This window comes from Equus caballus, chromosome 9, assembly GCF_041296265.1.
Source record: "Equus caballus isolate H_3958 breed thoroughbred chromosome 9, TB-T2T, whole genome shotgun sequence".
NCBI lineage: Eukaryota > Metazoa > Chordata > Mammalia > Perissodactyla > Equidae > Equus > Equus caballus.
Genome location: NC_091692.1, coordinates 70,526,239 through 70,550,619, shown reverse-complemented (window position 1 = coordinate 70,550,619; position 24,381 = coordinate 70,526,239). Strand labels below are relative to the sequence as shown.

The following is a 24,381-nucleotide window of genomic DNA, read 5'->3' as shown; positions in this document are numbered from 1 at the left end:
ACAAGAACAAAAACAGAGGAAATGTATTTTATTGATTGTTTTCTACTCTATTTTGTGCATGATTTTTAGAAGAAACTCAAGTTTGACAGTCTCCACACATACTCCGAACATATTATATCTGATTTTCTTAGGAGTAAATGCTTAAAAGGTAAGATATGTGCCTTTTTAGTAAAAGAAGATCCCTTCCTATTCCCCTAAATTCTGTGGACTCAAACTTCATAAGGGTTGAAGCTAAAATTAGCTTATTTTGGTGAAAGCATGAAAAAGAATATGGGTAAAGTTGTCTATATCTCTAGTCTAATGAGGGAAATGTAAAGTTTATCTTCTCAGAAGGTATAGCATATTTAGTGAAAGTCAGTATGTTCAAAATAAGCAAACATGAAATAATTTGCCCCAGCCTACGGAAGTTTGATCATTACCCTTGTCAATGTTTTATCAAATGTACACTCTAATTGCTGATTTTATAGTCATTGCTTAATTAGAAGATAACTTTTTATATTTATCATTTTATTGCTGTTTAAAATGAAGACTCACTGTGTGTGTGTGTGTGTGTATGTACAGAAAACTAATTAAACTGCAAGGCATGCACAGGTACTGCATTCAGAATTAACCATGCATATATTTTTTGTGTGCATTTGTTTGTATTTTCTTTCATATTTACTGCCCCTCCTTTGTATACAAAATCATTTAAATGTAATTTATACAATATGGAAATAGAAACATTTATTGAAGTCATTTTGGGGTGAAATATATATAATATTTAAGGCTTTTTAATGCATACCCACCAAACATGTTTGAGAAAAACAAAATATGCTACACTGGTTATTTCATTTAATTTGACTAGAAAAATATAAAAAAACACTATGATTATTTCAAATGTAAAATTACAACATATTAAATCATTTATTGAAGATTTATGTGCATGAGAAATAGCTTAGTATTAGAGAAAAAACAATTATTGCTATGCTTACGTCTTCAGCAGCTAACTATTAAGTGAGCAGATTTCTATACAAATAACTACAAAAACATTGTCATAAAATATAAGAGAGATAAATTAATATAATCACATAGTAACAAAGGAACTAAAGGCTAACCTTCCCTGGAAAAGGTAAAGAAGCTTTTACAGAGTAAGAAATAGTGGAGGTGAATAATTATTGTTGTTTTCTTTTTATAATTATAATTTTGCCATTTGGGAATGGAGTACAAGACAATTCTGGAGCACAAGGAGAAAATGATGTGCCAAAATACAGTTTAAGGAAGAGTCTAGCAGGGCCCATCTGGTGGCATAGTGGTTAAGTTTGCATGCTCCGCTTTGGCAGCCTGGGGTTCGTGGGTTCACATCCCAGGTGTGGACCTACACACTGCTCATCAAGCCATGCTGTGGCAGCATCCCCCATACAAAATAGAGGAAGACTGGCACAGATGTTAGCTCAGCGACAATCTTCTTCAAACAAAAAGAGGAAGACTGACAACAGATGTTAGCTCAGGGCCAATCTTCTTCACCAAAAAGAAAAAGGACAGGTCTTGCATATTTTGAGAACAAGACAATTTCTTTAACCAGAGTACATAGTACTGGTCAAAGTAATGAGAAGTGAATCAGAAGAGGTATATTGTGGGGCAGGCCCGATGGCTGAGTGGTTAAGTTCTTGCACTCCACTTCAGCAGCCCAGGGTTTTGCTGGTTTGGATCCTGGGCACAGATATGGCACCGCTTATCAGGCCATGCTGAGGTGGCGTCCCACATAGCACAACCAGAAGCACTCACAGCTAGAATATACAACTAGGTACTGGGGGCCTTTGGGGAGAAGAAGAAGAAGAAAAAGAAGATTGACAACAGATGTTAGCTCAGGTGCCAATCTTTAAAAACAAAAAAAAGGAAGAGGTATATTGTGATTAATGCTTTTGGCAATCAAACGAACAAAAAAAAACTAATATTCACTGAAAAAACAGATTGTACTATGTAAGTTTTTGGAGTTAGGAGGTGATATTTTAAAGCAGTAAATGACATGATTATATATATATATATATATATATATATATATATATGCACATATTGTTTAAAGGAAGTTAAGTGTTGACTTTATTGGGGAATCCAATTGCTGGTAAAGAAGTTAAAAATAGTAAGCAAAAAGTGAAAAATTAGTAAGCATACACTGTGAAAACATATGTAACTGGTAGCTTGTTCTGAACGATATCAGGAGGTCTCAAGCAGATGGGTTAACTATAGACGATTGGAAAAATGGCTCACTCTCACGGAAGATGTAACAGATCGAACCAAGCTCAGAAAACGAAAGTTATTCAGGTCTTAGGCATTGTTATGTTAATGTTATAAAATATAAGCATTGGACATAGAAAATACATTTGACTTCACTGTGTCCCAAACCTTAACGATTCCTATTAACCCCTTTTAGTAAAAAAAATTAATATTACTTATCACCAAATAGCCACTTATTGATGATTTTTAATATAAGCTCCATGGCAGCAGAGGTTTATGAGGATCTCTTTGTACCTGTCTCTATATCTATCTTTCTTATCACCTATCTTTTATCTATCTATATATTTCAATCTTTATCTTTTATTAAACTGGTAATTAGCATATTAAATAATATACAAGAAATTATCAAATTAATGAAAAAAATGGGTGGACAAATATTTTGGAAACTAAAAGATGATGGATAATTAAAAACTGATTGAGAGACCAGAAAAATCTGAAACATAATTCTTCAAAGAGTTGGGGAAGAGAAAGTAAGAGCTAATAAGCAAAACGATTTGCTTGGCAAGAATTCAGAAATTCTTGGACATGGAGGTACGATATACCTCAGAAGCCAGGGTTGCAGAGCGCAGCTCAAAACAAGGATTGTCTGAAAGATTTATGAGGAAGTATTAAATATTTAGGTCTCCTTTTGTACATCACATTGCATGTGACTGACCCACCTGTACACATTTTAACATTGTTTTAAATTACATGGTGAAACAGAGGGTCAGGAAACAGTAGAAACAAAGCCGCTAAATGAAAGAGAAAAATATTAAAAGAAAAAGAGAGACACTACAGTGACCAAAAACAATTGTAAAAAACGATAATTGATATCTTATAAAAATGCTAATACTAGAATAAGAACATACCTATAAATACAAATGTATATTTATTCATATTACTACAGTAATATTATATATATTTTATCTAATATATATAATAGAAATAGAAAGTGATCAGGAACAGTCGAAGATAAAGTTGATGAAATCTTCAAGAAAGTAGTACTAAAAAGCAAAGAGATAAAATATGGGAGGAAAAAATGATAAAGGTTCAGAATTAATCCAGAGGAGTGATGTATGCTCACGAAAGACAAGATAGAAAAACAGAGCAGGGGAAGAAATAAGAATTATTAAGAGAACAGTTCAATAAAAATGCCCAAGATTGAGGGCCAGCCCCATGGCATAGTGGTTAAGTTCAGTGTGCTCTGCTTCAGAAGTCCAGATCCGTGGGTTTGGATCCCAGGTGTGGACCTATAGCACTCATCAGCCATGCTGTGATGGTGACCCACATATAAAGTGGGAGGAAGACTGGCACAAATGTTAGCTCAGGGCTAATCTTCCTCACGGAAAAAAAAAAAAGTCCAAGATTAAAAATGAATAGTTTTCACAGTGGAAGGGCCTAGCCAGCCAGATGAATAAAGATTGACACCAATGTATGTGATAATGAATGTTCAGAGCACCAAAGATAAACCGAAGTATATAAAGGGTTCAGAGAGAAACAAACCAACTAAAAATCAACAAATAATAAAAATAGCATCATCGAAAAGGATAAGGGGTAAAAATGCCATTGAGCATCTTGATAGTAATGCTAGAAGTCAGAAGCAATGTGAACAAGGTCTTCAAAATTGTGAAAGAAAATTATTTTTAGCTAGAATTCTATCTTGAGTCAAATTCTAAATCTAAAATGAGGGTAGAATAAAGCCATATTCAGATATGCAGCATTTTAATAAATTGATCTTCCATCCATTTATACTGGAAAGCCACTGGGAAATGTTACATACCAAATGTGCTGTAAATAAGAAAAAAAAAGGACATAAATATCATGAAACAATGGAAATTTGTGAGAGCCAGGAAATATTTAAAGAAGGGGCTTTAGAGAATTCCATGGATTAAGGGGTGTGCCAAGATGCTTGATGTACAGAAGACAGAGTGGGCAAACATTCCAAACTCAGAAGGACAGAGGGTTCCACAGCGGATGCAGAGGCAACAGAGGTAGGGAGAGGGCCAATGGCTGATGATGATGCGATGTGCTCAACCCATGCTGAAGTTTCAGAGCTGCGGTAAGTAATTGAGAAGAGTCAGCAAAAGGTACATATAAAAGTAAGTCTAAGAAAAACAAACAGGCATCTATTATCTCCAGGGAAATCACATAAACAAACAAAAACAAATTAGCCCAGATGTGAACAATTTACTCTCATCTCCTCTTTATCTGGTCATTTTCGATCTAATATTTATTTTAGAAATAGCTATTCCTGTTTTCGTTATCACTATTAGCATTTTAAATTTAAGATATAATTATTAATTGATATTATTACTCATTTGTTTAAAAATGTAATATTTCTTGGGATATTCTCTGTGCCTCATATATGATCAAGTTTGGAAAATATCCTGTAGGTGATACATGCACATTATCTTGTCAGCAGTTTATTGATTGATGTATAATTGACATCAAATAAAGTTGACATATTTAAGTGTACAATTTGGTGTGTGTTTTTACATATATATACTTTCATGAACATTGTTAATCAATATAAAATTTCTTATGCATCTATTAAATAAGCCTTATGTGCTTTAGTAATTCAGATCGTATATGCACACATGTATATTTTGCCTACTACATCTCCCAATGACAGCAGTAGTAGAAGAACTGGCAGCACTCCTTTTAGGAAATAGTAAAAGAAAAAACAGATGCTAGGAACTGCTCTATGTGATAAATTCATTTAATTCTCATGAGCACTAGTACTATTGCCATTTAACAGATGAAGAACAAAGATGCAAAGTTTAAGTAACATTATCAAAGTTATACAGTGTCAGTCAAGAATCCTAACCCAAGAAATCTAGTTGCACAGTTCATGCTCTTAAGCACATGTTTTTCCCCTGAAATATACAGCTTGGCTCTCTAGATTGACCAATAATTTGTACTTAGACAAATTCCAGTATTCACTCGCTATCTGTAGAAAAATGACTAACTCCAGTGCAAGATTATTCCCCAAAATGGCATTATAAGTGGTTTATTTTCATTACTATCTTCCTTTTATCTAGAACATAGTGCTTTTTAAATTAAATATGTTTTCTTGACCTTCCACACACAAATAACTCTCCACATTTAATGTTAATAAGGCCTCATGCTACAAATATAAAAGTTGTTTTTAATAGAACATCTTATTGAGATATAATTCACATATATTCACTCATTTGAAATGTATAATTCAATGGTTTTTAGTATATTCACAAATACGTGCAACCATCATCACAACAAATTTTAGGATATTTTCCTTGTCTCACAGAGAGACTCCATGCACATTAACAGGAATGTCTTACTTCCCCCCAACCCCTCTGGCCTTAGGCAAGGGCCAATCTATTTTATGTCTCTACAAATTTGCCAAGTTTGGGCGTTTCATATAAATGTAATCATACAATATATGGTCTTCTGTGACTAGCTTTTTTCCCTTAGCATGATGTTCTCTTTATTCATTCAGGTGGCAGAATGTATCAGTACTTCATTTATTTTAGTAGCTGAATAACATTGCGCTGTATGGATACACCACATTTTACTTAGTTACTTTTTGAATGATGATACACCATCATTCATCAATTGATGGGCATTTGAGTTGTTACCACTTTTATGCCTATTATGAATAATGCTGCTGTGAACATTTCATATTCAAGTTTTTGTGTGGACGTATTTTTTTTTTTTTCTCTTGGGTAGACACCAACGCGTGGAATTGCTGAATCATATGGTAATTCATTGTTTAAAATTTTGAGGAAATGCCAGACTTTTTTTCAAAGCAATGCACCATTTTATATTCCTCACAACAGTGTTATGAGGGTTCCAACTTACACGTTTCCTTTCAAACACTTTATTATCCATCTTTTTGATTATAATCATCCTAGTGGCTCCAAAGTAGTATCCTACTGTGGATTTGATTTACACTTAATTGATAGCTAATGATACTAGCTTTGTAGTAAACTTTGACACCAGGAAGCGTGAGTTCTCTAACTTTGTTATTATTTTTCCAGATTGTCACTATTTTTCAAGATTGCTTTGTTTATTCTGGGTCCATTAGATTTTCATATAAATTTTAGAATCTGCTTGTCAATTTCTGCAAAGAAGACAGCTGGGATTTTGATGGGATGGCCTCCTGTGCCTGGGGTAGAGCCTCCATCCTAAGAGTGGGGGTTGGGTGGTGGAAGGGAGGTTGGTGGAGGAACATATTCGCCCACCTCTCACCTGAAATATAGTCTTTGCAATAAAGAGCTGGGAGAATTGAAGTTGGGGCAGGTGAAGTCCCAACTTCTTGCGCACATCCACCTGGAGTGAACCTTCCATCATGTTGTGCTGAGGAAGGAGGAGAAAGGCAGCAGGTTGTGGCTCAAGTGCCATAGACTCACGGGTTTATGTAGAAGTGTTTTTTGTGGTGTGCCTTTAGGACAAACTTCAGACACTTTAAATGTGCGTGTGCGTGTGTGTACCAGTTAATGTTGCTTCTATGCAAAGTGTGGGCGGAGCTCTCTGCGCCCTCATTCCAGAAGCGGATCCTCACCATTGTTTTTTTTAATTGAAGTGTAACATCACTGTGTTTTAAACCGTCATATTCAAATGTGATATTTTAAAATCGAAGCCACATCAAATCTTCCAACTAGTAAATGGCTACTGGCTTGTATGTCCAAAGGGAAAACTGTTGTTATGTAAATGTTCATTTGATACTAATGGAATTTTACATTTATATGACAGCAATTTTTTAATTTGAAAAGATTTGATATCACTCTCCCTATGATTACTTATTAGAAATAATTTAACTAGTTAATTATTAAAAAATATATCATAAATCAATTTGAAAGCAATAAAATATAGGTTTAAAAAGTTTCTGAATATAAATGACAGTATAAATGTATGAAATAAATTGATGGAGAGTATAGAATGAGAAATGTCATGGCAATAAGATGGAAAGGACAGGAAACAGAGCAAGGTCATGACAGTAGTTAACCTTCATTTTCTGATTTCATTGTTTCACAAGTGATAACTATAGTCTTTTTAAGTATAAATAAAATCAATTGAAAAAATCAATAGAAATAACAGAATGATCACTAACTAGCCAGTTCAATAGTCACCTCCTGGATACAAATTATTTAAAGTCAAATTGAATACACAAGGAATATGATGAATCTTTACAGAAACAACAACAAAAACAATCACCTCATTATTTTGCCTTTGAATATTTATCCATTAAAAAAAGTAGTATTATTTTAAACAATAAATAGAGAGAGCAGGAGGAAATGTTTGGAGGTGACGGATATGTTTATGGCAAACATCATGGTAATGGTTTCACAAGTGTATACTTATCTCCAAACTCATCAAGTTGGATACATTATGTATGCAGAGCTTTTTGTATGCCAATCATACCTCAATGAAGTGGGTTAAAAATTATTCTCATGCTTATCTCATCAAGACTGCTTGTTCCTTGGAATATGCATTATCTTAGTCAAGTCCGTATCAACAGCTGCTACATAGAGCTGTATAGGAAGTGCCCATTATGTACTTGTTAATTATAAGTTTAAGTTTGCCTAATATAATGATCTATTCTCAAATAACTATGCAATCATCCATTGGTAGGCAGAATTTTTAACATATAGAAGGAAATGTCATTCTATGAGGGAAGCATTATTCCCAAGTGAGAAAGGAAAATGTTCAGAGGGAAATGAAGGAATAACCTGCTTCATCTTTGTCCTTTCATCATTACCCAGTCTCATTCTTATTAAAGCACCATAGCATGATGAGTGAGTGTAGTCTGGAATCACAGAATGTGGAGTCAAATTTTCGGTCCAGCACCTTCTAGCTATACGATTTTAATCTATAAGAGCCTGTGTTTATTCCTCAGTAAAATTACCTCCTACAGGATTGCTTTTGTTAATTAAATGGATACAATGTTTGACATATGGAGACAGTATTCACTAAGAGGTAGACATTATCATTGTTCAGTCTAAATGCCATATTATATTTGTAAACCATATTTTTGAAACATTAATATTAATTTATAAATTGCGTAATTAGCTGCCTCAAGTATATTCTATATGGCTGTTCTCATATTTAATAGGAAAATCTCAAAACTCTAAATGAATGGTTTATTAGCACATATCAGAATGACTCTGAGGGATTCTTAAAATAGATTTCTGCCCCACTCCTTGAGTTTGTGATTTAGTAGTTCTGGTTGTGGCGTGAATATTAAAATAAAGTTCCCAAGTAATACTGATTTGGCTGGTCCAGGAACCATACTTTGAGAACCACTACTCTAAATCATATAATAAATAAATTGCTATATGTATAATTTTCCTTAATCTCCCAAATCCAAGGTTGAACAGTATCTCATTTTGTCTTATGCAACTAGATTTGTGTCTATCATCATACAGCAAAAGTTTGCTCAGACTTCCTCTAGCTTTTTATGCTCACTTTATAATCATCTCTGGAAGTTCTGAAGGTCACCATCTCTCTTTCTTTCTTTCCTTTTTTAAGGTATGCTTTTTGGTGAGGAAGATTGGCCCTGAGCTAAAATCTGTTGACAATCTTCCTCCTTTTTTTTCTACCCAAAGCCCCAGTACATAGTTGTATATCTTAGTTGTAAGTCCTTCTAGTTCTTCTATATGAGATGCCACCACAGCATGGCTTGATGAGCATTACGTAGGTCTGTGCTCAGGATCTGAACTGGTGAACCCTGGGCCACCAAAGCAGAACGTGTGAACTTAACTGTTATGCCACTGGGCCAGCCCCACTATCTCTATTTCATTGCAATATCTGTCTGAGAACATCCTCAACATATCGACATATCATTTATCCTGCAAGTGATAATAACCAATAATTATATAGTATTTATAGTATTTACCATATGCCAAGAACTCTTCTGGACACTTTACATAATTCACTACTTTAAGTCTCAAATTTATGTGGTAAACACTAATATTATAGATGTGGAAACAGAGACAAATGTCATTAAATGAATTGCTCAAGTTCACACAGTTAATAAACAGCAGAAAATAGATTTGAATTCAGGCAGTCAGTTTGCAGGGCGCTTTTCCTTAGTTACTATTATAAACTGTCTCACTTTATAATGTTGATCTGGATTTTTTTCTATGGCACCTATTCTTTCATATCTTCTTCACTATCGATATAATAATTGAGTTAGGAAATGACCCAACAAAACGGCAAATTTATTTGAAACATACCTACTGACTTTATAGAGTGCAGACTTTCCTTTTTCAACATCTTCTGTTTTCAAGAGTTTCAACACACACAAGTTATGTATATACGCACATGTGTATGTATGGATGGATATGTATTTTGATGTTTGTATATATTTGCCCCAAAATAACAAAGCCTAACAGATTAAATTTATATTCTTACAGGATGAAGGAATATTGTAACATTTCTTACTGTGGCTATGGTTAGTAAATTTTAAAAAATTATGTCAAAGTGTGTGTTACATATCTCAAAGTGACATCCAGTGACATTCCCATCTTCCTATCAGCAAAATATATGAGAAGGTAAACAGAGAAAGATATAAACTTTATTTATGATTAAGTCTAACGTGAAGGTTATAATTATGCTTGTCAACCAAACTGACCTACTATCTGAATCTCTGAATCAAGCAGATTACCCACTCAGTCATAGTCTAACTAAATGAGGGTGGCTCTCATCCTCTTCAGGATCAGAGCCTACCCCTGTGGGAATCTCATGCCCAAAGGGAAGAAAGGCATAGCAATGTTAATTAAGCATTGCTTTTTAATTATTTCCAAGTTTCTTTTGGTGAAATTAGCTAGAGGAGGTTGGAGTGAGAAGAGTTATAAAAAGAGAATTCTTACAGTTGGAAAGAACCATCAGGAAGAGAAACTAAATAATGCCCCCATGATCATTCCCCAGCTGTTTTTCCTTAACCCTTTGGGCTTAATCATTAAGACCATGCTCTAATGAAGATGAGGTTATTCATCTTGTTATAGGTGATTAACAGTTGGACAGCACAAGCCTGCTTCCACCTTCCAGATACTGCCCCTCCCAAAACAACCCCTCCTCCTTTGAGATCACTGGAGAATGGTTAATATTTTGCTATCTGGGGCTCTGAAATAGATCTGAATGACACACTAATTAAATTTCATGCCAAACCTACTCTGCTCCAAGGCTGAAAATCTATTCTCCATTTCATTTCTCATTCCAAATTAGGTTTAGCCAGATTATAACATAGCCTATCAGGAATTATCCAATGAGTTTAAATGACTTCATTAAGAAATCTCATAATAAAATTCATAAAGGCATTCAACAATAAATGCCAGCATCATAGACATGCCATAAATTTTAATAGAAGCCCCTTAGCAGTATGAACTTTCCAAGGAAATATTAAAGTTCAAAGATTAAATCCTCTCACTAGTTAAATTTCAAAGGAATTCAAGTCTGAAATAAAAATATCCTGCCTCAGTATGTTAAAAATCCACAGGAATTAAAAGCTCTCCCAATATCTATTGTCCTTTGTTTTAGCCAAAGTGGTTCTTCAACCTCAGGTGGTGTTAGATTTCTTTCAGCTGCTTGAGTATGAGATTTCTTTCACTGAATTATTGCGGTTCTTTTAGAGGCCCAAGAGTCGAATTAGCTTTAGGCCAAGTCTAGAGATATCTCATATTGTTATTTAATAGGCCAAAAAAATTATAGAACTCAAAATCACCAAAGTTAATAAGCTCATTCCTACTCCTAGAGGAATAAAGTGTAGGTAAAAACTATGTTTTCAGAATCAATTTCTTACTGATGCCCAAGAGCAGAGCAAAGATTCCGTGATATTTGAAGAAGTATCTATGCAGATTTTTGCTTTCAACTGTATCTGAGTATCAATCAGTTAATGATTTTTGTTCAGAATGAACAATGTGTGAACTTGAATTCACCTAGGAATAATATCCTAGATAGAGTTCTGTTAGCTCTATGTGTTTACTACATCTGGACTAGAAATATGCTTAAGTCTCTTAGGTCCAAGAAACCTGCCTCCTAGCAAAGGCTTTCAGCTGGTGTTCATACATCTTGAGCTGGTAAATAGTATTTAGGAGAATCCTAATTGAAGCTAATATCTTAAATCTGAATTGTAAGCCTATTCAATCTACGGAGAAGCAAAAGTTTTCCTTCAGGTACTGCCTTTCTTCTCTTTAGATTTTCATATTTTTAGAGGCAAACTTGCCAGCCTAAGTACATAAATGTCAGCAGCTTGAAATTAATCACTTTCCCCCTACTCTCGATCCCATGGACACACTATTTAAGCTTGTCTTGATCCCATGGACTTAAGGTTAGTCCCTCTAAAGATTTCCTTGTCTATTTATGCCTATTTGAATTTAAAGAAGTAGATGTAAAGTTACCTAACTAAACCCCATACTAATAATTTCTCAGTAGTGATCTCTAAGGCAAGCAAAATTCATCAATTCAGTAGGTCTAGAAAGACTACATTATTCCAAAAATAAAATCATTGCCTATTAGAAAACTGTGTGCTTGTTTAGAGAGAAATAGCAACCTTGCATTCTGAAGCTGTGTGCCTCTGTTGGCCCTCCAGGCTGGCTCTTTATTGAAGTTTGTGTGGTTAGTATATGCTTGTTGGACACTGCAGCAGAATACTGAAATTACCTACAAATTTGCCAAGACTTGCCATGCAGCTCTCACTTCTGCAGAGGCCTAAAATGTACTACCTATCTTCCAAGGGACTCATCGGTGGATAGTCCCACTATAAGCTGGAGTCAAAATACTATGTGGTTCTTCTTTAGGTCAGAGCAGTTTAAAGTCAATTAATTACTGCAACAACCTGGCAACCACCTAGAAGTCTCTACAAACCAGCAAGTTCAAAATGCCTTGTCCACATATTAACCAAGGTCTCTGTACTCTACCTCTCCACATGACTTTGTCATGCTATTTTGGGCTGAAATTCTATTCCCTGCTTTGTTTCTCTCCAGCTCTGACCAATGTCCAATCTGGGGGTACTTCATAGCACCTCTCAAAATATCCTTCAGTTCTCTAACAAAGCTGAGAAATTAAGGAATAAGATATGGTGATTCAAATGTTATTCTTGTTGTTAATAATAGTTTACTTGGCAATGTTGCTTTGCAGAAGATCGAAACGGGCCTGCCAACTGAACCCCAGAGTGGGAAGGGTTTATCCACCTAGACACACAGAGGCAATAAACCCTGTAGTGGCAGGGATCCCTATATGGTGGAGGAGAGCCTGTCCTCTGGAGGACAGAGGAGAGCTGTCTTCCAATAGCCACAAAGATGTAGCTGAACTGAAGATGAAGATGTCCAGTTGATTCTTCTGACATTTTACAAAGGCAAATGATCCCACCTTCTCTTGAGTAGACTGAGTACAGTGAGGTGGAGAGTGAAGAGGGAAGCAGCAGTACAGGATAAGTGCGTTACTTATATGTGAATAGAGTCATGAAGAGCATCTCCTCCGAAAAGCTCATCAACTAGCGAATTTAGGATGTGCTATAACTTCAAGTTTAGACAATATTTAATGTAAAAGTAACTACTAAATACATAATGTACTACATTACTAAATACATAAATTATTAAACATATAACACTTACTAAAAATGTGCACTATATTTTTAAAGAAAATGTATTAAAACAAGTCATGAGAATTTATTTTGCATTGATTACATTTATAAGTCAATGCAAGTATTAGATAAAATTCAATCTTATATCTTTAGTTCTACATGTGGAGCCCAACATAGCTAGGATGATGAGTTTAATTTCTAGGGGATGGAAGGAGGATCTTTTTGGAGAAATAGTGATTACTACTCATAATTTAAATAGAAAAAAGAAGCATAATTTTATGATAGTTAATTCCATTTGGGCAGAAATGTTCAGTCACTTATGAGTCTTTCAAAATCTAAAGATTTTTATATTGATATTTATAAAAGTTGAAAAATCAAAAGAATCCATTTTCCTTCTTACTTCTGTTAGTAGAATAAATAGATTATTCTGTTACTAAGGTATAATTTAAAATTAAAAGACATGTTAGGTCTGCCTAAACAGCAGAAGAGCTAATTTAGATGGTTGGTCATTGGAGCTGAAGGGACTTTCAGAAATCATCCACGCCAATCCTCTTGACTGGCAAATGACTTAAGTCCCACAGCAAAGTGTGCGGCAACAATGAGATGATACTCAGTTCTTTTGATTTCTGTTTCAGTACCCTTTATCTATACCAAATTGCTTCTCATTATTGTACTGCTATTGCCACATTCAAGATCATTTCAACGAGCTCTGGGAAAATTTCACATTAAATGATTCGTTTGTGCATACTGATGTCCTGAAATAGAATCAGCCTAGGGACAATCCTTGAGTACTTAGGAGTATTAGGAGTCTGGCCGGCAGCAACCTCTATCCTATTTTTCGGTTACAGAGGGTGCACTGAACCTTGTTATCTCTAAGTCCTGCTGCTCAGGAAGTGGTGATAGCCCGAGTCACTCAAAGACTGAGCATTAACTCAACACTAGTTTCAATACAGGTATAGTTCGTGTTGTGTTGAGAAAGGAAACTACTGCAATTATTTCAAGCTTGTTGACCTAACAGAATAGTTTATTTTATGAAATAAGATGCTACTATGATAGTAAGACTAATGTTCATACATTTAAGATATTATAGAAGGTTGAAAGTTAGCAATTTGACCACAAACAAAATAAGCCTTCTATGTAAAATGTGTAGAGAGTTTCTTACTTCATGTGACTTCAGGAGTGCCAGAAAAGCTCCTATCTCTAAACTACTTTTCTCATGAGAATGCTCCTCTATCTGAAATTCCACTGTTATAAATTACTGCTTTACTTTTAACTTACTATTCGCTGTTAAAATGGAATTTATCTTTACAAGATGGCTCCTGAATAATAGAAGAGAAAAACAAGTCTGGAGGTAAGGAAGTGTAGCTTATTCTCAAGCTCTCTCACTCACACAAAGGGGCTCAGCCAAAAAGGCACACTCTAGGAAGTAGGGCATTCATTATTACTGGGACACTGAACAAAAATAAAACAAAAAGGAACTTCACTATATCCCTGATGTCCTTCGTTAGCCTCACAGTTTATTCATCCTCCACTTGGCTGGATGTGCTGGTGGCCACTCTTCCTGAAACATGGCTTTACTTGTATTGAGTTCATAGTCCTCCTCCTCCTCCTCCTTCTCCTTCTTTTTTTTTTTTTTTTTTAAGAGCTAATAGATCTAGGCAAGTCTCAAAGTATACAAACGTGCAAGATTTGTGCCATAACAACTCTGGTCTGGAATGAGGGATTGATCTTCTTATCCCTTTTTTAATTTCAGTCTCTAGAAAGAGAAGCTGATTTCTCTCCATCTCATTACTGCCAAAATTACAATGTTATGAAGAAAGCCTCATTTCTAAGACAGCTTTCCTTTAAAGATTGCCACATTGAAGTATGACTTCCTCTTCAATGGCTGAACATGTCACAACGTCAGGAATCAGAATGTATCATGTGGTAATATGTAACTGCTGCTTTCTTTATTAACTCATTTGAACAACATTTCTTCTTTTCTTTTCTTTCTTTCTTTTTTTTTTTTGAGGAAGATTAGCCCCGGGCTAACATTGTTGCCAATCCCACACTTTTCGTTGAGGAAGATTGGCCCTGAGCTAATGTGTGCCCATCTTCCTCTATTTTATATGTGGGACACTGCCACAGCATGGTTTGACAAGTGGTATGCAGGTCTGTGCCAGGGATCCGAACTGGCAAACCCCAGGCCACTGAAGCAGAGCACGCAAACTTAACCGCTATGCCACCAACCCAGCCCCTAACATTTATTTCTTGAGCAATGTATCAGTAAGTGTCTTGCAAGGAAACAAGAAATAGTCTAGGTATTATATTCAGAGATAATTTTATACAAGGAATTGTAGAGATAATACAAAAGCTGAGATGATAAATAGATGGTGAAGTGACATAAAGAACAGCAATCGGGTGCTGGCCCTGTGCCCTAGTGGTTAAGTTCAGTTCACTCCACTTCAGCCACCCAGGTTTTGTTCCCAGGTGCAGACCTACACCTACAGCAGCCATGCTGTGGCAGTGACCCAAACAAAAAGTAGAGGAAGACTGGCACAAATGTTAGATCAGGGCGAATCTTCCTCAAGTAAAAAGAGGAAGATTGGCAAGAGATGCTAGCTCAGAGTAACTCTTCCTCAGCAAAAAAAAAAGAAAAAAAAAGAACAGCAATCAAGAGGACAGTTATCAGCCAAGATAGGATGGGCACAAGAACGAAGTAGTGTTACTGGAATTCAGAAGCCAGTACCATCTGTAACTACATGGGGACTCCCTGGAAGGAGCTGGACAAGGAACTAGCAGCAAAGAAGAGAGGCACCCATTGGAGAAAAATAAACCTGAGAGGGAGCTAGAAAAGGAGGAACACCCTCGCTTCTCCCCTTCTTCCTCACTCATTTGCCAAGAGTGCTTCCCCACGGCTGAACCTACCTAGGAGCCATCAAGCAAAAGACCTAGAAAATACAGTTTTCAGGAAAACAGCAAGGAATTAATTAGAATTCAAATAATAAAAACTGGCACAAGTGCCAACATGTACCAGGCACTCTTTTCGGTAATAGGAATTCAGTAATCAAGAAAACTGACCAATTCCCTGGTTTGGGGAGGTTAATATGTAGTACTCAATATGTATCACTTACTCAAAGTTACTGTAAATATCCCCATGTACTTTAAATTCACTAATCTATTAAATCTTATAAAACTCTATGGAGTGAGTATTACCATTGTCTCTCCCACTCAGATGAGAAATTGAAAAACAGGAAGGTTAAATCCCTTAGGCCACAATGCTTACAAGTGACAGAGCCAAGATTCAAACCAAGCATTCTGGCTCAGAGTATGTTCTCTTTAATCCTATTCCATTCCATTTTTCATGCCTTATAGCTTCTATCTTTTCTCCATTTTACAAATAAAGATTATCATAAGCATAACATTGAGAAATTTAAAAAACTCTTAAAGGGTTTACATACTAAGATTTAGAATGTTTCAAACACAGCATAAATTTGTTCACCACCCTCCCAAATATAAAAATTATTTCTCTGCCTCTTGATTAATTCAAACATAAGTAGATGGGCATGCATTATTCATGTTGCATAAAAGCATACTGAATTTTATGAGTGATAAAAAAAAAAGAGAGAGAACTTCTAGAAAATGCTCCCATATTTCAGTTTTTAGGTTTTCAGATGGGGAGAACAAAGAATCAGAACCAGAAAATAATGTTGTACATTAAATGTCACATGGAGCTAGGGGGCAGCCTAAGGGCTATGGGTACTTCTGTGTATGGAATATGAACTTAGCCTACTTCACAATTTCTCCATGGCTACACAAAATCAAAGAAAGCTAATAGAAGGATTTCCTAAATAAATGAGTGTAGCATTCCCAGTGGTTGCTACAAAGTACCAACAGAATTCTTTTCTGAGTCTATGCTGTGATTTCCTTTGTAAATGTGTCAATGTGAAAGCATTTTGATGGAAAGTAAGTTTCACCTCTTTCCCCTTTACTGTATTCAGCAGATCAGAGGTAACATTTGTGAAACCATCATTATTGTCTCCTCATGAAAGACTGAGGCACTGTGACAGTAGTTTCTTTCCTCTATCGATGGTTCTTGCAAGAAAACTTACTATGCCTCACCCCAGTGGCACAACTCCTGGTTTAAAATTATATGGATGCAGCTTATAATGACTGTCTGATCTTTGATTCTTTTTAACTTCAAAACAACTCCTAGAGTTTAAAACAATTGAAATGCGAACTGATGACTGTGGAATTCCTGCTGTCTTTTGTGAATGATGTAGGAAATGAAAACCCCTGCCTAGTGCATAGAATACTGACCATGTAATTACAGCCATGCCAGCCGGCAGTCCTCTTAGTCAGAATGCCATTAGAGAAAGCATCTTGTTCTACAAGTCATTCAGCCTGCATGAAGAATACGACGTGACGTGACGGGAGGCTTTGGTTTGTAGTCAGAACTTTTATTTTCCTATTCCCATTTCTCAGCTAAACGTTTTACCTTTAAAAGTCAGTCACACCTCAAATTCTTTCTTACCATAATTTCGAACTAGGTATAAAAGTTTAATTTCTTAAAAACATTGAAATCCTTATTATTCATCTACAGATTGTTACATAAAAGCCATTTTCTAAAACCTATTCATGTGTTTGTGGAACTCTCCTTTTGTTAATATTAAGTAGAAGTTGAAGAGTAAAAATAAGAAAAGAGGATTGACCATGATAGCTGTCTTGAAATGAATGTGAGGCTTCAGTTGAATTCTAAAGGTAAATAGGAAGTTGGCTGGGCTATCCACTACCAGGAGCTATTTATTATAAAAGTTCTATAAATGTATGTTTATGTTTTAAGTGTTTGAGCATATCTAATTTGCTTTTAAATAAAGTATGTATAAGTAAAATATTTCTTATAATTTTGCAGCAGAATTGAACTTTTTATATTGGCACACTCTATGTGGCATAAAAGAAAGTAATGATACTAATAAGAAAAGAAACAAAAACAAATATTAGACCTTAAATACACAAATACATGTTATCTTCATAGGTAGCCATCCTTAGAGTCTATGGATTTATTAAAATAACGTGATCACTGAACTTAATTTTGAAACTGTCCTGAGAAACTATTTGTAAGACTCATGGAACTTAATGCATTTTTTAATACAGGGAAAATATAACTTTTTTAATAATATGATATTTAGTTAAGGGTCACTAGCCATTGGAAACATTATGAAAGTCAGTATCAGGGAACATGTCTTTTATCACCTTTAAAATTTCATTGTGCAAATTAATTTATGGCACGTTTCTCCTTTAATTATCAACTAAGGTACAGGGATGTACATTTCTATTCTTTATTTTTTACATACAGAAGTGGATACTGTGCTCAGATCTAAACCCACCAAGACCACACTGGGCTTTGTAATGCACAGGCAGAGTCTACAAACCACATTCCTGCTCTGCCAGCTGGCTCTTTGGCTCACCAGTAGGGGTGCTACAGGGAAAGAAAAGGCTGGAGGGAGAAGAGACCTGCTCCCGTCTGTTTTCTTCCTGTTGATTTCTAATTTTTGCCTATTTGCTTCCTATTTATTCACCACAGTGACGAAGTGGTGGATGACTCAGTACAGTGACACACAGTGGAAAATGTGTTCCAGAAAGAGCATGATTCCACTTAAAAAAAAATCCAGTACTTTTAAAACCATCCTCAGAGCCGGCCCTGTGGCCGAGTGGTTAAGTTCACGCGCTCTGCTTTGGTGGCCTAGAGTTTCACCAGTTCGGATCCTGGGCACGGACATGGCACTGCTCATCAGGCCATATTGAGACAGCGTCCCACATGCCACAATAGAAGGACCCACAACAACAACAAAAACTATACAACTATATACTGGGGGGATTTGGGGAGAAAAAGCAGACAGGAAAAAAAAAAAAGATTGGCAACAGTTGTTAGCTCAGGTGCCAATCTTCGGAAGAAAAATCCTCATCATATACCTTCAGAGATGCCACATGCATGAAAGAATGAGTAAGATTAAATAAAGGTTTAATATGCTAATATTTAAAATGTCTGGTGCCATTACATGGGGTTCGTCTGCTGAGCTTTGAGAAAATAGTACCAGCTGAGTAGTGCCTTCTTATCAGGATTCTGAGTTCCAGCCTCATGTGGCTTCTCCTCCAACCTTTTAGGTTTTAATTATCCCAATTTCTTCACTTGGTTCCACCAGCCCTAGGTGGGTAACTGCCTCTTGCAGTTGCTACCTCCGTGTACCTAGCATTCTTTTTCACGCTTTGTCTTCAATGAAAATTGTCAACTATTCTCCCATCCTTGTAGATTTTTGTGACTCCTCTTTTAAGGGGAGTTTACTTCTCTTCCTCTTGAATCTGAGCTGGCACTGCAACTTGCTTTGACCAACAGCATGAGGCAGAACTGAGGCCTGGCAACTTTATATTTGTTCTCTTGGAGTTTTGTGCCACCATGTAAAAAGTCCAGCTATGCTGCTTTGAGAGAACTCTGCCAGACCCAGGCATTTCAGTACCCTAACTGAGGTGCCAGACATGTGGATGAGCCGTTTGGATTTTCCTGCCCCAGCTGAGCTCCCAGTTGTATGGAGCTGCATGAGTTATCCCAGTTGGACTCTTGGAATAGAAGGATTGCACAGATGATCTGAACCAACCCACTGAATCATGAGAAAAAACAAATCATGATTGTCTTAAGCCACTAACAAATGGAATAGTTGGTTATGTAGTAGTATACAACTGATAAAGCCTTTTTAATTTCTGACTAGTTAAACTTTATAATAAATGTGCTCTGTTAAAATAACTTGTTGTGTTATTTCTCTCTCCTGACTGGACCTTGACAGATCCAAACATAAATACTGAAACCAAAAAAATAATTTGCTCAAAATGAGATTTTATGTTCTCAGTATTTTCCACATGCTAAACTCTTTAATATGTTTAAAAAATAAACTTAATTTCAAGCCATCAAGAAAATAATTATATAACAAGAATCTGATTATCAGAAAAATTTAAAGAATTCATTAAACAAGATAATGATGTAATAGCCTAATAGCTATTATTGAAGAAACAGAAAATTTTATTAAAGGAAGTGCTTAGTATTTAACTATACAACTACTATAGTTTAGTCCTCTTAACTCTATTATACAGGTCGCTGATAATATTAAATAGAATCAGATTCAGGTCATTTTATATATTGTCTTTATATGAAGACAATGATGTTAATATTACGTTACTAATGAAAGTAACTATTACAGGTTACCAGCAGCATTTGTGGTTGTAAGGTAAAATATTAATTATGTCAGTGTGAGGTACTATGAATGGACAGTGATTATGACAGTGAGTAAAATATGAGTTAGTGGACAAATTGTAAGTATAATGAGTTTTAAATTGTAAGTATAATGAGTTTTAAATTTTGAGTTTTAAATTTGGTTTATGTGAAGAGATCAATGAGAAATGATATCAAAGAATCTTTAATTGTAGGAGGTTATAAGACTGGGACATTTTACATTTCAAAGCATTTCAACAGAGGGGCTTATGATATTAAAGGAGATTGTCTTCCACAGACAGATTTGAGCAGGATTTAGCATAATTTCTCTGGGATTAGGTACTCCTGAAACTATCAAGGCATAGGCGGAAAAGATGTTCCCAGGAACCACATAATATTAATTTGTATAACATCAGGACATTCTATCAAGGCAGGATTTTGGAACATTGTGGTAGATAGCTGACCAAATCTGAAAGGATAAGGAGTATTTGAGCATGCAAAAATATGGAAGGATGCATCTCCAAATTTTACCCTCACGGGTCTTTACTAATAACGAATCCTCAATCCAGGGGCAGGGGGGTGCACAAGGCCTATAATGACAATATTATAACCACATTGCTTTCCTTCTTTTTCTTTTCAGTAAGGCTTCCCTAATATCCTCGGGTGAAATAGTTGAAATAGCTTCTTCCTACTACGTTCTTAACCTGTCCATCTTACAGAAAACCAATTTATCCTCTTGTTTAAATATATATAATACTTGAAATAAAGTTTCATGCCTATTTGTCTTTGTAAAATCTTTAAAAATTAGGAATACTGTGATTTTCCTTCAAAGAGTACATCCACTGAATTTCTGAAGAGCAAAGGAGGGGTCCTTAGAAATAAACAGTTGATAATTAGAGGAAGGAAGTAACTTCCACTTCTGCAAAATAGTATTGAAAAAAATGTGTTGTGGGTAGGCAATTGGATAAGACACATAGTGGTCAATAAAGCTAATAAAATTATAGTTCTCTGTACCCGTTTGATTTAAAATTCCACATCTGAAAAAGGTTGCAATCACATATTTTTGTAGAAGTCACTTAGTTAACATTTATATGATACCTACTCTCTGTCAGGCATTGTTCTAAATTTTTTATATATATTAAGTGAATCAGCCCTCACAACAACATTATTACTTAACTACAATTATTACTACCACCTTACAGGTGAAGAAATTGAAACAAATATGTAGTAGGTAAAACCACTACAGTACCACTCATGGAATCAAGATTTAAAACCCAGTTATGTATCTCCTGCTGTGATTATGCTAAAAATTATGGTGTTTTTCTAAAACATACATGACTGAGAAAGTTTGCAACTAAAACAGTAAAAATCAAATTAGATAGAAAACTAAATGTTTCGCAATTTTTAACTTGTAATAACAAGCCAATAAAAATCTATTTGCTTGAATTCATCGTGAAAGGGGGAGAAGAATCCTGATCATCAGAGGAAGAACTGTCGTTTCATGTTTTTTAAAAAAGAACACAGAAAACAGACATTTTACAGTGAACGCATATTATTTGTGCCCAACATTGTGGGGCATCCTGTTCATAATGTAGCCATTTTCTACATCATGAGCCTGGGTTTCCTAAGGTAAAAGCTAGGCAGTAAACATTCCCAGACTCCCTTGATTCTGGGGTACATGCATGTTTCCCAGATGCTGCCAGTTCGAAGGAACCCCATGAGGCTTTAATTCAAAAGTGGGCCACAGGAAGTTGTAGCTGCTTATTCTAGCCAGCATTTGGAGAAATGCCACTATCTTTGATGGTGGCACAGGTGGTATAATTTATTAACCATTTCACTATAGTTTAAAATTTAAGTTGTTCCTAAATGTGTGGCATTTGCATAAATGTTTTGGCATATGTATACAATTTTGGTTAATGTCTTTTAATCCTTCTCTCATGACTTAGATTCTCATGAGTATCTACCATGGACATGCTAATGTACATAGGCTATTTAAATATTTTCATAAATGTTTTACTAACTTATATAACTCCGACGAGCTCTGAATCTGTCTTGAATATTCCCTTACCTTCCAAAGCACTGATTATCATTTAAAAAATGTCAATTTAATGGGTTAAAATGCTATCTTGTATTTGGTGCTTTTTAATTTGTTTGTTCATATTTTATTTGCTATGTGTTCATATTTTATTATCCATGCATATTTTATATTTTCAGTTTTCTGTTTATGTCCTTTAAGCATTTTATTTGGATTTTTAATTTCTTCTTTTATTTTGTAAGCTAGAAACAGATAAATTACCTGCTCTTTCATATTGGTTAAAAATAGTCATTCTTTTATTTTTAAAAAAAGAAATTATATTCACAGGTGTTGGTTATAATGGTAATAATTAGTATAATTTTGATTATTGTTTTACTTTTCATGTACAACATCCCCTGCCAGGTGGAGCAATAGTTTTGGTTATTCATGTTTTTTTAAAGTTGTTTTTAAAAAGTGGCTATTTGTTCAAGCAATAACTATGGTTTTAGAATTCAAAGATCTAAAACAGTGCTAGAATAAGTAAAGAAAAATAATGTAGGTATTGCAAACTTATTGTTATATAAATATAGGTGTAAATAAAGTATGTTAAAGTATAAAAACATGTCTTCATAAATTAATTCTTTCACAAATATGAATGAAATCATATCTTTCACAAATCAGAATGAAATCTTTCTTAAGGCAATTGTAATTGGTAAATGAATAATAGCTTAAAAATTACTTAAACAATAATTTTAAAAACATATTTGAAAACATTTGTATTGTTTTATCACCATAAAATATGTAATTAGGTGAAACAATGTCAGTGTTTTTAGAGGACTTCTTTTTTTATTTTTCCAGAAATGTTGCTACGCTTTTTTCCAAACAACAAATATAATGACTGAGCACTCCTAACAAGGGAATATTAAGGAAGTTTCTGAAAGAGAGGAATAACAAGTAAAAAAAAAAAAGAGCTATGGAAAAATAATCAAGCTTCCTGTGCAGAAGGAAAAAAGTCTACTCAGAGGAAGTACTGAGTAGTAAATTATAAAACAATTGTCATAGCATACTCTGGCTTGATGTGGGCTGGTGTTAAATACAATGACCCACTTAAAAGAGACAGGTATGTGATGTTGGGTCTTCCATGGGAAATTGTTCATCAGCCTCAGATGGATATCTGAGGAATACCACACTGCAGTCTGTCAAAGGTGATGTGGGAAATCTTAGAGCCTAAAGGTTAGTTAATGGAACCAATGACCCTTACTTTCTTCCCAGAACTGAGACAAACTAATTTGCTATCTTGCTTATAACCTTCAAATTTCACTAGTTAGAATGTATAAACTAAAAATAGCTAAAGCTGAAATTTTGAGCAGGGTATGGATTGTGTCAGAGATGTGGAGTGTGAAAGAACTTTGTGGTTGGTAAGCATTTTAAATGTAGGCCAATGTTATAAGTGTGTGTGTTATTTTCCTTTTGTAAGTTAGAATAATAAATGTTCAATTCTTTGTCCTTCTCTTTCACTGTGAGAAACAGGAAAGGGCATTTCCCTCAAATTGCCTATTTAAAGACATAACTGTGAGCATAAATTTTACAGTGGCTAGAGTAGGTGAGTTGAAGTGTTTTGTTCATTTTCATGAAAACCTCAAGGTCTTTATGGTTATCCTGCTTAGAAGGATTTTTAAAACCTATACGGTAATTTGGAGAGCTTGCACTTTTGTATGTGCAAGGGAAAATAGGAAAAGGATCATGTACAATTTTGCATGTTTATCAGGAGAAGGCCAATGTGAAATTGATGTTACAGGGACCTAATAATGCAAACTAATAAGCAACAATGTTGAAGAAAAATAGTGAGTATATTATATGCCTGTTTCTTTATAAGAAAGGAATGAAATGGCCTTGTCACTGAATACTTAAGAAACAGACATTCAAGCAAAAATTCCAAATGAGGACTTGTGAACTGAGTTTTGTTTAGCTGTCCACCGAGTTAACACACATCAATATAAAGACAGAATAGAACTAATAATTCTGAACTTCACTTACAATAAAGATATTTTAAATATTTTATACATTTCCTCTTAGAATCAACATCCACATTTTTATTTCTATTTATATATATATTCTCTGATTAAGATTATATAAAATATATATACACATATATATCTCCAATGTTTTGCCATGCAACGAAAAATTTGGATACCTAATGATGCAATAAATTATAGATTTCAATTTTTCTGACTATTTGTATCTACACCAAAAACACATACAGAAGATCAGTGACAAACCAATTTTTTAAAAGTTTACCAATCAATATGT

The 24,381-nt window shown here is 34.9% G+C and overlaps 1 long non-coding RNA gene across 1 annotated transcript in view; it reads left to right on the top strand.

The window, feature by feature from the left end:
* Nucleotides 1-4,191: 4,191 nt before the first annotated feature.
* The window catches only part of LOC111775098 (uncharacterized), a 103,809-nt gene continuing 83,619 nt past the window's right edge, over nt 4,192-24,381 (top strand). The window contains exon 1 of the long non-coding RNA XR_002810597.2: nt 4,192-4,312. This is a non-coding gene — a long non-coding RNA (uncharacterized lncRNA). The remainder of the gene's footprint in view (nt 4,313-24,381) is intronic.